The sequence below is a fragment of the Hyposmocoma kahamanoa genome, unplaced genomic scaffold (genome assembly GCF_003589595.1).
Source record: "Hyposmocoma kahamanoa isolate Upper Pololo Valley unplaced genomic scaffold, ASM358959v1 65, whole genome shotgun sequence".
Lineage (NCBI taxonomy): Eukaryota > Metazoa > Arthropoda > Insecta > Lepidoptera > Cosmopterigidae > Hyposmocoma > Hyposmocoma kahamanoa.
The window spans coordinates 8,059,962-8,071,709 of NW_020653853.1; positions in this window are offsets into that span (position 1 = coordinate 8,059,962).

Here is an 11,748-nt window from a genome sequence, read left to right on the forward strand (position 1 = left end):
TAAATTTACATTTAGGGGACTATAGGTTTATTAATAAGTTCATTTTTGTATATTTTTTCTACTGTATATAACTGTTTGTTCCTAAGTAAATTAAATAAAAAAAAAAAAAATTCGCTCCTACCCCAACGCGCATTCCATTTGAAAACGTCACATGTCGTGTTGAAGAAGCCATTATGTGTAATAGGGTGCCAGCTAGCGATGCTGAAACCTTACCTCAAGACGTGGCTGTAGCCTTGCGACACTTTCGTCTAGCACCAAAAAACATACTCAGAGTACTCAGGAATTGATGGCTGTAAAAGAACTTAGGGTTGATACAACAGTTATAGTATTGAAGGCAGACAAAGGAAACGCCACTGTGATTATGGACGTTGAAGAATACTACCGTCAAATAAAAGCTTTGCTGGTGGATGGCATGACACACAACCATTTAACATACAACCCGACTGTCAGAGTGAAACGACAGACGGATGCCATTATTACTGAATGTAGGAGCGCTATCCCAGTTGATATTGAAAAACAACTAATACGTCCACGTATCGTCCAACCGTACTAACCGTACTAACGTAACATTACGACCTATAGTGAGTCAGATAGACTCACCCACGTTTGAATTGGCAAAATATGTGTCTCGTACACTAACACCTCTAGTAGGCACAACGAACTCTTTTGTAAAGGACTCCAGGCATTTCATTGAGATTCTAAACAGTACCACAGTTAACGAGAATGAGACAATGGTTAGTTATGACGTTGGGTCTCTTTTCACAAACGTACCAATAAAAGAGTGCATCGACGTTATCAAAGTGAAACTTCAAGAAAAATAACATCCCAATGGAGATTACTCAATTACTTGAACATTGATTAAACACGAGCTACTTCGTGTACAATGACCAATACTACCTTAAGATTGATGATGTAGCGATGGGCAGCCCCGTTGCTCCCATTGTTGCCAACACACGCCGCCATTCTATCAGCACCATCAACAATAAAATTATGAAAGAGGTATGTTGATGACGTATTTTGCGTAATGGAAGAAAAGGAGCAACATATACAAAATTATTTAGCACGTCTTAACAACACATAGGTAAATAGTTTATCATAGTCTCTCTTACAACTATACTAGGTTTTACGACTTACTAAATATTAAAAAAAATATATTTATAAGATTTTTACGTAAGCATCATGGCAATACGGTTTTGAAGGGTAAGGGTGCTGGTGAAATTACAGGCATACCAGACTTGTCAACTTATATCTCAGAGTGACAGACGCGGTGGCAGTGTCCCACAGGTCTTTGCAATTTTGTATTAATTTGATTTATTTTTGTGTTATTTGAATTATTTTTTTGGAAAATTTATTTATTTTATGTTATTATTATTGAAACAAAGATCGAACAACACAAAAAACCAGCTCCGGTGGCCCTGGTGTGGCAACAGGCGCTAGTTCAAGTCCAGTAAGATTGAAGGAATTTTCTTCGATAATAATAACAAACTAGTGGAGTATTTTCACAACTATCTGATTATGATAGTAGTAAAAATATATTAATAATGGATGAATGTAAATGGATGGTAGTAAAAATTTTAGAATTATATGAATTGTGTTTTCCTACTATGGTCTACGGGACTGAAATAAATAATGATTATTATTTATCGAGTTCTTTGGTTTTCGCGATTGTTACACATAGGAAATGAAACTATTTTTCCGGATTTAAATCGTGTATATTTGTTTTTTCACCGTACCACCAGTTTGGGACCCAGTATTTCCTATGATGAAAAATACCAAACAGACATAATACTGCAGTACTAATTGATATGTTTTAATTTATTCTATTTTCCGTTATTAATTAAAAATAAATTTAACTTTATAAAAATTCATATTGTTAAAATAAGCTAATTTGTAAACCATTATGTAGCGTAAATTGAAATGTTCTTTGTAAAATTAAAAATAAGGTATATAATTGATAAGTATTGTAACTAAAGTGAAAAAAAGGGTATTTTGCAATGACTTACAAATAAATGGACGACGGGTCTAATACAAAAATCACGAAAAAAATGTCCCAAGTCAACCTATTTAAACGTAGTGACATGTCAAGGAATATGAAAAAGCTAAAACGTTGAATTTAAATTGTAATGTCATCGCAGTACTGTCTAATTTTGCTTGCTTCGCTGTCAGTCGAACAAACGAAGACTAGAGCGTGAATGACGCTCTGTATACGATTTTAACGCCCTATAAGTTCGGACACTTTTTAGCGCGGACCCGACGTCCACATAATTGTAAGTCAATGGTGGTTTGCATTAATATTAGACATAACTGGTTGATGATTGTACCACCTCAGTCAACCGTGACTATAGGACCTGTAAAGTGTCATAACGTTGGTTTGTTCGAAAAACAAATATACGTGATTTAAATCCGGAAAAATAGTTCCATTTCCTAATTATTATAATTGTTATATATATACATAAGACGCAAATCTGCTAGTGAAATTACAGGCTTGTCAGTTTATGTCTCAGGGTGACGGGCGCAGTGGCAGTGCCCCTCAAATCTTTGCGATTTATAGCTCTGAGCGGCACTGACCTGTTATGGACAGGCGTGTAGCTTATCATCAGGCGCACGACTTATTCGTTCCGTTACTTGTAAAAAAAAAATATGATTATTTCTTAAGATTTCTTTATAATAATGAAAAAAATATTAAGGCGAAACTGGCAAAACAAACCAACCCAGGTCTTTGCAAAGACGCCCGTGATATTGCGAGAGCCCAATGAAATTAAAAAAAACATCCTAATTTCAACAGGGAAGATGGTTTCTCCGTATTATTCCTTTAGGATCCAGTATTTCCCCTTGTGAAACATTCCAAGCAGACATAAGACTTCAGTTCTAATGATTTTGTTTTAATTTATTTTAATGTCCATTATTAATTAATAATAAATTTAACTTAATAAAAGTTCGTATTGTTAAAATAATTTGTAAAACATATGTAGCGTAAATAGGAATGTTCTTTGGAAAATTCAAAAACAAGGTATGTAATTACTAACTTTTGTAACTATAGTGACAAATAGGGTGGTTTGCATTAATATTAGACGTAACTGGTTGGTTGACCTTACCGTCTCAGCAGTGACTCTGGGACTTAAAAAGGGCCAAAAACGTTGATTTGTTGGAAAAACGTGATTAGGATACGTAAATTTGGTTCATTTCTTATGTGTAACAATGTCGAAAACCTCGATAAGTTGCTGCATGTCCATATATTGCATGTAGGTCCAGCAATATTTTACTATTTCCCTTGAATATTAAATTTGAGAGCAACGCTTGAAGAGCTGTCTTAATTTTTGTTGTCCATTCAAGTGAAAGTAATCGAAACTTAAGAAAACAAACCCTTTCCGTTGTTGATCTTAAGCCGAAACATCTAAGCCTCTTAAAAGCGTCATGTTGACATTGTAATCTGTGCTTCACTTGTCACCCTCAAAGTTTGCATAGAAAAAGAAAGTGTAAAGCGTAACAATAAGAAACGAAGATCAGACCACCAGTTGTGACACGAATTTGACAAAATATTTTGCGGATACACTCGTTGTCATTTTAATCTCCGTTTTGTTAAACTTAAGTTGATTAACGGTATATTGTTGTGTCCAAAGTGTTTTGTGTACAGGTAAATTATTAAGTATTTGTATCACAAAATGATTTCAATATTGTATACATTGTCTCATTTACTTTTTGTTCTTGTTTATAGTAAAAAAAACGCTATTTTTATGATTACAAAAGACGAAATTAACAAGACGTGTATCTGGTAGTAAATGACACGCCTGTTCATAACAGCTGATGTACCACTCAGTGCTTTAAATCGCAAAGACCTGAGGGACACTGCCACTGCGCCCAACACCCTGAGACGTAAGTTGACAAGTTCCATGTGTTTGTACCAGCAGCACCCTTAACCCCTCAAAACCGAAGCGCAGTAATACTCATATTACTGCTCGGCGATTTTCGCGATTGTTGCACATACGAAATAAAACGATTTTTTTCCGATATAAATCGCTTTTATTTGTTTTTACAAACAAACTAACGTTTCGGGCCCTTTACAGGTCAATGGTTACGGTCGGCTGGACAGTCATACGTAATTACGGGATCTGGAAAATATACGCGATCTAGGACCGGAAAAAATATTTTCAAATTGATTTAAGTAATAATTTGTATTAAGTAGTGCAACATTAGGCTGTGATTATGCAAAGTAAGTGCTTGATAAACATGTAAATATGGATACGTTTTAAGGTTACATTGATTTGTGCACGTATTCGCAGGAAGTGTTACGCTTCCACATTTATATGGCGAACGGCTATGGAGTGGAATTCCCTGCCTGCAAACTTATTTTTACCTTAAATAAGTGTACTAAATATGCTTCAGGCCCAAATAAGTATGCCCCCAGTTCTGTATGACAAACGTATTTTTGTGGATACCCCATTGTTGTGGAATTTATAATAAATTTATTTCTCTCTACATATTTTGGTTGCAATTTTTGGCACAGAAACAGATCTTATTTTCTAAAGTGACAAAATTTGTAGGAGACTGAAATCTGAAGTAGATCAAGAGATCTCTGTCTTAGGCTTAAACTGAAGCTTTACCTTTCCAAGGCGAGAGTGAACAGGCAAATTTAGGTGTGCATGCTTCATCGTCGACTCACTCACTTTCCATCAGGTCAAGGGAGGTCAAATGTACACTTATTAAAAATTAATAATAATTATAAACTCTACCTGCAAAAATATATGTACACACGTATTCCTAATTGGTTGTTTTGTAATTTAGCTTGTTTAGAAAAATACATGTTAAACTTCATGAACTCGTGATGAGACACGGTCAGTGAAATCGAGAATCGATGTTATAATATATCGACTGAACTATGACACATTTAAATCAATGTTATGTTGTTGTGGTGTGTGTGTAATATGGTACCACACACAAAATAGGCGCCTAGTCGTCGAATTCCGGATTTCAACCCGTTACAATACCATCATGGTAATAAGTGTACGAAAGTTGGGGTGCACGAAAGGAGCCTTCCCGCACCGTCCCATTGCTGTATGTCTAACGCACCCTGGGCAACAATCGGCGAGTACCTTACGCCGACTGGCAAATCCTTTCACCACGATAGCAACAATATAATGCTTGTATTGTATGCCATCAATACGATAAGAAATTATATGAAATGAAATGTTTATTCGCATTTTTTTTCGTTTTTGTATTATCAGTATTATTTATTTATTATACATATTACATTTTGCTTCCTGATTAATATCCAAACACAATAGTAATTCTTAAGCTAATATCATAAATTAATGTAATCATATTTAAAAAAGAATTAATACAAAATAAATTGAATGAAAATTTTACAAATAATTGAATAAGATGTATTGCATAAAATAAATTGTATAAAAATTAGACAAATAATGGAATTGAATATATCGCAAGTACATTATTAACAATCAAACTTTTAAATATTACCATAGTACTAATAATTTGGGATGCACAATACTTATATGATGCATGGAATAGGTTCACAAGATGGTACTAATGTTGTTACGTTAAACTTCATCTATTCAGCCAATATATATAGCAGTCAACATTTATTATTATTATTAGAAGAATGTTATAAGTGAAATCAATTCAATTATTGAATAAGATTCGTTTCCTGAATAATGGAGTTTTTTTTTTATAATATCAAGGGACGGGATGAATAAGTGCGCCTGATGGTAGGCTATACGCCTGTCCATAACAGTTGCAGTGCGACTCAGAGCTTTAAATCACAAATCTGCGGGGCACTGCCACTGCGCCCGTCACCCTGAGACATGAGTTGAAGGGTCGGGTGCAATTACAGGCAAGTGGGGCTTGTAATTTCACCAGCACCCGACCCTTCAAAACCGTAACACAGTAAACTTGACATTACTGCTTGCCGGCGGAAATAGCAAGGTGGCAGGACTACCCAGGACGAAAAGGTTCATAAGGAACTCTACTGTCACTAAAGTATGTTATACATAACTGAGCCTAGTGATAGTATATTAGTACTGGATAAAATTTCACCAAAAACGTACAATTTAGTGGAAAATCGCACAAAGTTGCTCAAAACCAACTTCCTTGCTTCAAACCATTTTTCGACTGGATGAGTTGATCGACTCTATATTTTCGATGTGCCCCAACACAAACTTTTTCCCTTGGACTTAACTTCGTCTAATACTAATATCAATGTGCAATACTTTGCAAGTATCATGATACAACTGTTTAATGAATAAAAAGTATGTTTAAAACTTGAACAAACGTTTCTGGAAATAACGCTAACATATTAATTCGCGTGTCGGTACTTATAATAATTGTTCACTAATTAATAAAAGATAAGAACACATATGTACCTCTCTATCTATAAGCGGAAATACCACTTTCCATCAGGTAGACCGTTTGTCTATTTGCCTGTTTAAATACCATAAAAATACATCACATTTAAAAAACAATCAATATTTTTCTACACCTACAAATCGCAGTTCGCTTTCACTCAACCATTTTTCAAAGCCTAACAAGGCTTATATGACTTACCAATACGTTTTCAACGACGTCTCCCGATTTCTATACTGTTAATAAGCAAACGATGTGACTTAGCGGTTTTAAAATAAAACGCACGAGTGCAAAGTTCAATGAATGCGAGCTCATGCACGGTGTAATTGATATGGGGCCATCAGTAAAGTGTCAGAAGGGAACGGAGCCGAATACAAATATATGAATATTGATCTCCTCGTTCTATAAGCTCAGATTTGTTGTTTTGGAAATCCACCTGCGCAGAGAGGGTTAAAAATACTGGTAGCAAAACATGTGACACGTGTGTACTATTGGTATATACGATTTCTTCATTCAATGTCAGGGTTTTAAATTAGCACGATATATTTTCTTTGACAATTGGCATGATAATTATAGGACAATTATCCATTTTGTGTCATAATTTTGTCACTTTAACTTTTGACTGAAAACGATTTGATTTCAGACTATTTCTGCCGCCAAGCTGTAACGTTATCATTACTGCGTTTCAGTTTTGAAGGTGTTGGTGAAATTAGAGGCACATCAGATTGTCAACTTTTGTCTTAGGGCGACGGGCGCAGTGGCAATGCTTCTCAGATCTTCTTCACTCACTCCACTCCAACTGATGACCATGTCGCTTACCACCAGGCGTACGACTTGTTCGTCGCATCTCTGATATCACAAAAAAGCTGTCCTAAAGGTAAGTAAATTAAAATCAGCATTGAGGTGGTCAAAAAACAACTTGTCACTTTTTTAAACTCTAATTTGGAACGCCATGTTTTTTTGCGTAGCAATCCCACGCCAGACTTCAGTGCGATGTGGCCAGTGACTTATGGATTACAACCTACTTTGCCGTTGCAGCAGCTTTGAATCTTTTAGCTATTTTTTGTCATCATGTAAATGAAGTAATGCACAATTAAAAATAATAATAATTTATTGTTTTCCATAATAACTTATGTTGATAGGTGCGCAATATGAATTCACTTTAATTTTGTACATGAGTAGTATATTATGAAAAACTTAAGTTTGACAAATATTTACACAATTATGATAATATTAGTATTACATGTGACTAATAATATTATTTGTTATATTGTACTAACATCATTTTATGTTATAATCTATTATTAATAATGGAATTAAAAACTATTTTATTTCGGATCTAAATCTAAAACCACTAGCAAACCACTCAGGCAACAGCCGTCACCAAAGAACCTGTGACGGGCCCGAAACTTTGATTTGTTTGTTTTTAAAAGTTCGTGGAATTACATCCATTTGCCAAGTTTTATTGAAATCGGTTACCGGGAAACCCCATCCCCTAGTTTGCCATCCTTAGAGGTGGAATATTTTCTTCAAATTTGAATGGGACCAATACTGAGGTACCCACTTTCCAATAAAATAGAATCATAAAAATCGGTTCACAAATATATTCAAAATAATCCAGTCCAATTGAGAACCTTCTCCTTATTTAGGAAGTCCATTAAAAATAATTTTATTTCAAATGTGCAACAATCGCGAAAGCCTAAGTAAGTACTTACTCGATAATGCACAATGTTGAAAAATAATTATTACATTTCCATTTCTTTAGTTGTATGTTCACCATGCTATGTTTGGGAAAACACAAAGACAAATTCATCTTTCCTAAATTGCGTCATTAAAAATGCATGGGCGACGTTGTATGATGAAATATAAGACGTAAATAAAACACAAAGATTGATCAAGTTACGTTACCTTAGATTAGTTAATTCAGATGTACTTTACAGTTAAACTTAAGTAGACAAATTAGCTGATTTAAGATTTCATCACCCGGAAAAAGTTTGCAACATTGAATGTTTGCTAATGGCAAAGTTACTGTAACGTTTACATTACTGAGACGAATTATGAAGGATCACTTTGAAAGCGTTTCTTACCACACACATTATAAGTACTACAGAGGACTCCTGAGCGAGTACAGTCAACTAAAAAATTGCTGATCATCTTGAGATATTCATAATAACAAGTCGAGAATAAGAATAATCAGAAAATTTTTCTTTTTAATTTTTTTTATGTTACCAAGGATCGGGCGAACAAGTCGTCCATCTAATTGCAGTGCAGTTCAGAGTTTTAAGTTGCAAAGATCTGAGGGGCACCGCCACTGCGTCTGTCACCTTGAGACATAAGTTGACAAGCCCCCTGTGCCTGTTATTTAACCAGCACCCTTACCTTTCTTAGTAGCGATGCGCAACTTTGAATGTTAGTAATACTAATCATTCGAATGGGCAAGTTGATCACCGCCCAAAAGCAAGCTGCGGAATTTCGATTACAGATCTTTGAACAGTGGCCGTCTTCAAGTAGTAACCAGCTGAAGTCAGAAATTTCGATTCAGAGTTACTGAACACGTCAGTATCGTTAATCTAATTTAGATATTCTACCAAGGCCTTGTAGAATGGTGTCCGCCAACGAGCAGGGGCTGTCGACGCTGGCGTAGAACGTACTGTGGTATTGGCGGGATAAAAAAAGGATCTGAGTTAATAGAGAGGGGTTACTGAGATATCTCCTGATTAGGTAAAAAATTTAATGAGAAACGCCAATTTTCGCCTTACTTCTCGATATTTGTAGGACACCATGCTCAAATGAATGATATAATATACATTTATTTATTATTTATATGAAGTTTTTTTTTAAATCGCAGAAATGACTTCTGGATTCGTTCTCAGATTGTAACGTATAGTAAATTATGGATATTCCAGACTGCACAGCCACTCCCTAATTTACAACAATGAAGGCGTTATATAGATTACACAATTATCCATTATTCTAGTTCTAATGCTCCATTTGAGATGATTTATCCTGTATTGTGTATTATGCTGTGTGTGATGTGATGTTAAGAGCTACCAGAGAACATTTATAATTAACGTTAAGAAGAGCGTTTACGAGGCAGGCAAAGCGTTTAGTACTTATCTCGCCCTTACGGAGGTTCTATAGCTGCGTATAAATGATATCGGCTATATCTTGTTACCCATTTAAAAAGTCACGAGAAAGAAAGATGAGCAAGTATGTGATATGTTTTTGATTAAAAGTTGGTTGTTCTCAATTCCACAATTCCACGTCTATATATACGTGTTTATTGTTCTGTATATTTTATCGACAACATCCATTTTAATAGATACTCAATATTATGTCGAAGCGCGATAAAATGACATTGACTTAAAACAGTTTAATATAAATGATAATAATATTTAGTCTACATATCGATATCTCCCACGTAAGTTGCTGTAAGTCATATTACCATTATATATTTTTATGCATATTATCCCACTATAGTCCCACTGTTATCCACTTGCAATGTTTCATCAAGTTTTTAGATTTTCGTGTTTAATAGTATTTTTTTAAACAAACCATGTCTATAGTTAATACAAACTACTATTCTGAACTTTAATTACCGAAGTTATTAATTTGAATACCTAATTTTTTATTTACCATAGAACATTTCAATTTAAGCTACGTATGATTTGCATATATATTTTATTTAATAATGTTAACTTTTCACTAAAATAATAATAATAATAGTTAGCCTTTTAGCGTCTGCGGACTAAAGCACATAACGTCGGGGATATTGCAATTACGCGTAACTAGCATTTGATTATGAGTTTCCATTTCGCTAATTTAGTCGCCAAATGAAGTCCGTGTAAATGTGGCAACCAAATTAGCGTAATTTACGGAAATCTTTTGTTATCAGTCCGTAGACAACATAAATCAATGCATACTGTGCAAAAATGAAAGTCGTAGCCATTGAAATAACAAAGTTACGTACGTTACTTTCGCGCGCTTTTTACCTATTGGTAAGAAGCGCGTATCTGCACTAAACCAAATTTCATAGGACTAACACGCGGATTTGCACTATCCCCGACAATAGGCCAAAAACCAAGATTTAAATTAATACATCTACCGACTTTTCATTAGTCACAGTTACTTCATTCATTTGTGACTTAGATTTTAGTGGCGTATTTTTCAAATTTATCATTCTCTTCACATATTGCAATACTATAAACAATACAAAAAACTTATAATTATATATAAAAAGTTAAGCATTTTGTTACTTAAGTACTTTAGTCCGCCGACCTTAGTATATAGTCACTGCTGTGCACAAGCTTCATCTTATAATAAGAAAGCTGTAGTTCCCACTCGGGCCCAATACGTACTGGGGACTTCACACACATCATTCAATTGTATTGGAGATGCGTGCAGGTTCCTCACGCTGTTTTCCATCACCGAAAACTCATGGTAGCTCGGAGTCGAAGCCACGACCCTCTGCTTCAGAGGCGGTAGGTCAAACCATTAGACTACTATGGTTATATAAAAAAATTAAAGTACAGTAAACTGTAATGTTTGCAAATAAATAAATAAATAAGTACTAAAAAAACGGGATGTTAGTGAGAAATAATAAAACATATTTTTGTGTTCTTAATGATGTATGACAAAGGCATTTTTTATACATCACACTTTTTACAATCTTTTATTAGTTGCTTTGAGTAAGTAGCGGGTTAATACGCCGGAGGCAATGATCATTTTTTGCGGGGGTACCCGAATCAACCACCTTGGTCCTAACAAATGTGTGGGCAATCCTGTAATTTATTTTTTTAGCCAATAAATTACTCATATGTCAAAACTTTGGACATTTGGGCAGCACCAGTGAGACAAAGTGATATATTGGGGCTTGTCACAGCATTCTACCTTTTCCTACCAATTTTAATACGCTCCTTTCTAAATCAAAACGAGTTATCTGTAAAATTACAACTTTTTTCTAAACTTGTGTTGTGTTGTTTTTGCTATCATTATTTTCTTCGTTGGCACTATAAAGTCATTATGTAAGATATTATTACATCCTTACTAAATTATGAATTACTAATTAGTCGCACTAAATATAATTCTATTTATTATATTAAAAATTTAATTTAAATTTACCAAAAACGTTGAAAACCCAAAATTTTTTACATCAAAATTTTTTTCCTTCATCTGAAGAGATGAAAGAAATTTCAAGTGTACAGTTTAGTAGATATGTTCTTTTGGCACAGCGTAGAGAGTTGAGAGACTCGATTAATTGATTGCCTGTGGATGAATCGTTTACCCTAATGAGTCGGCACAGCTCCCCATAGAGACGGGATGACATGGAACATATTTACCCAAACTTTTAACTCCACACAATATTATAAATATGTATGTCGTATACATCAG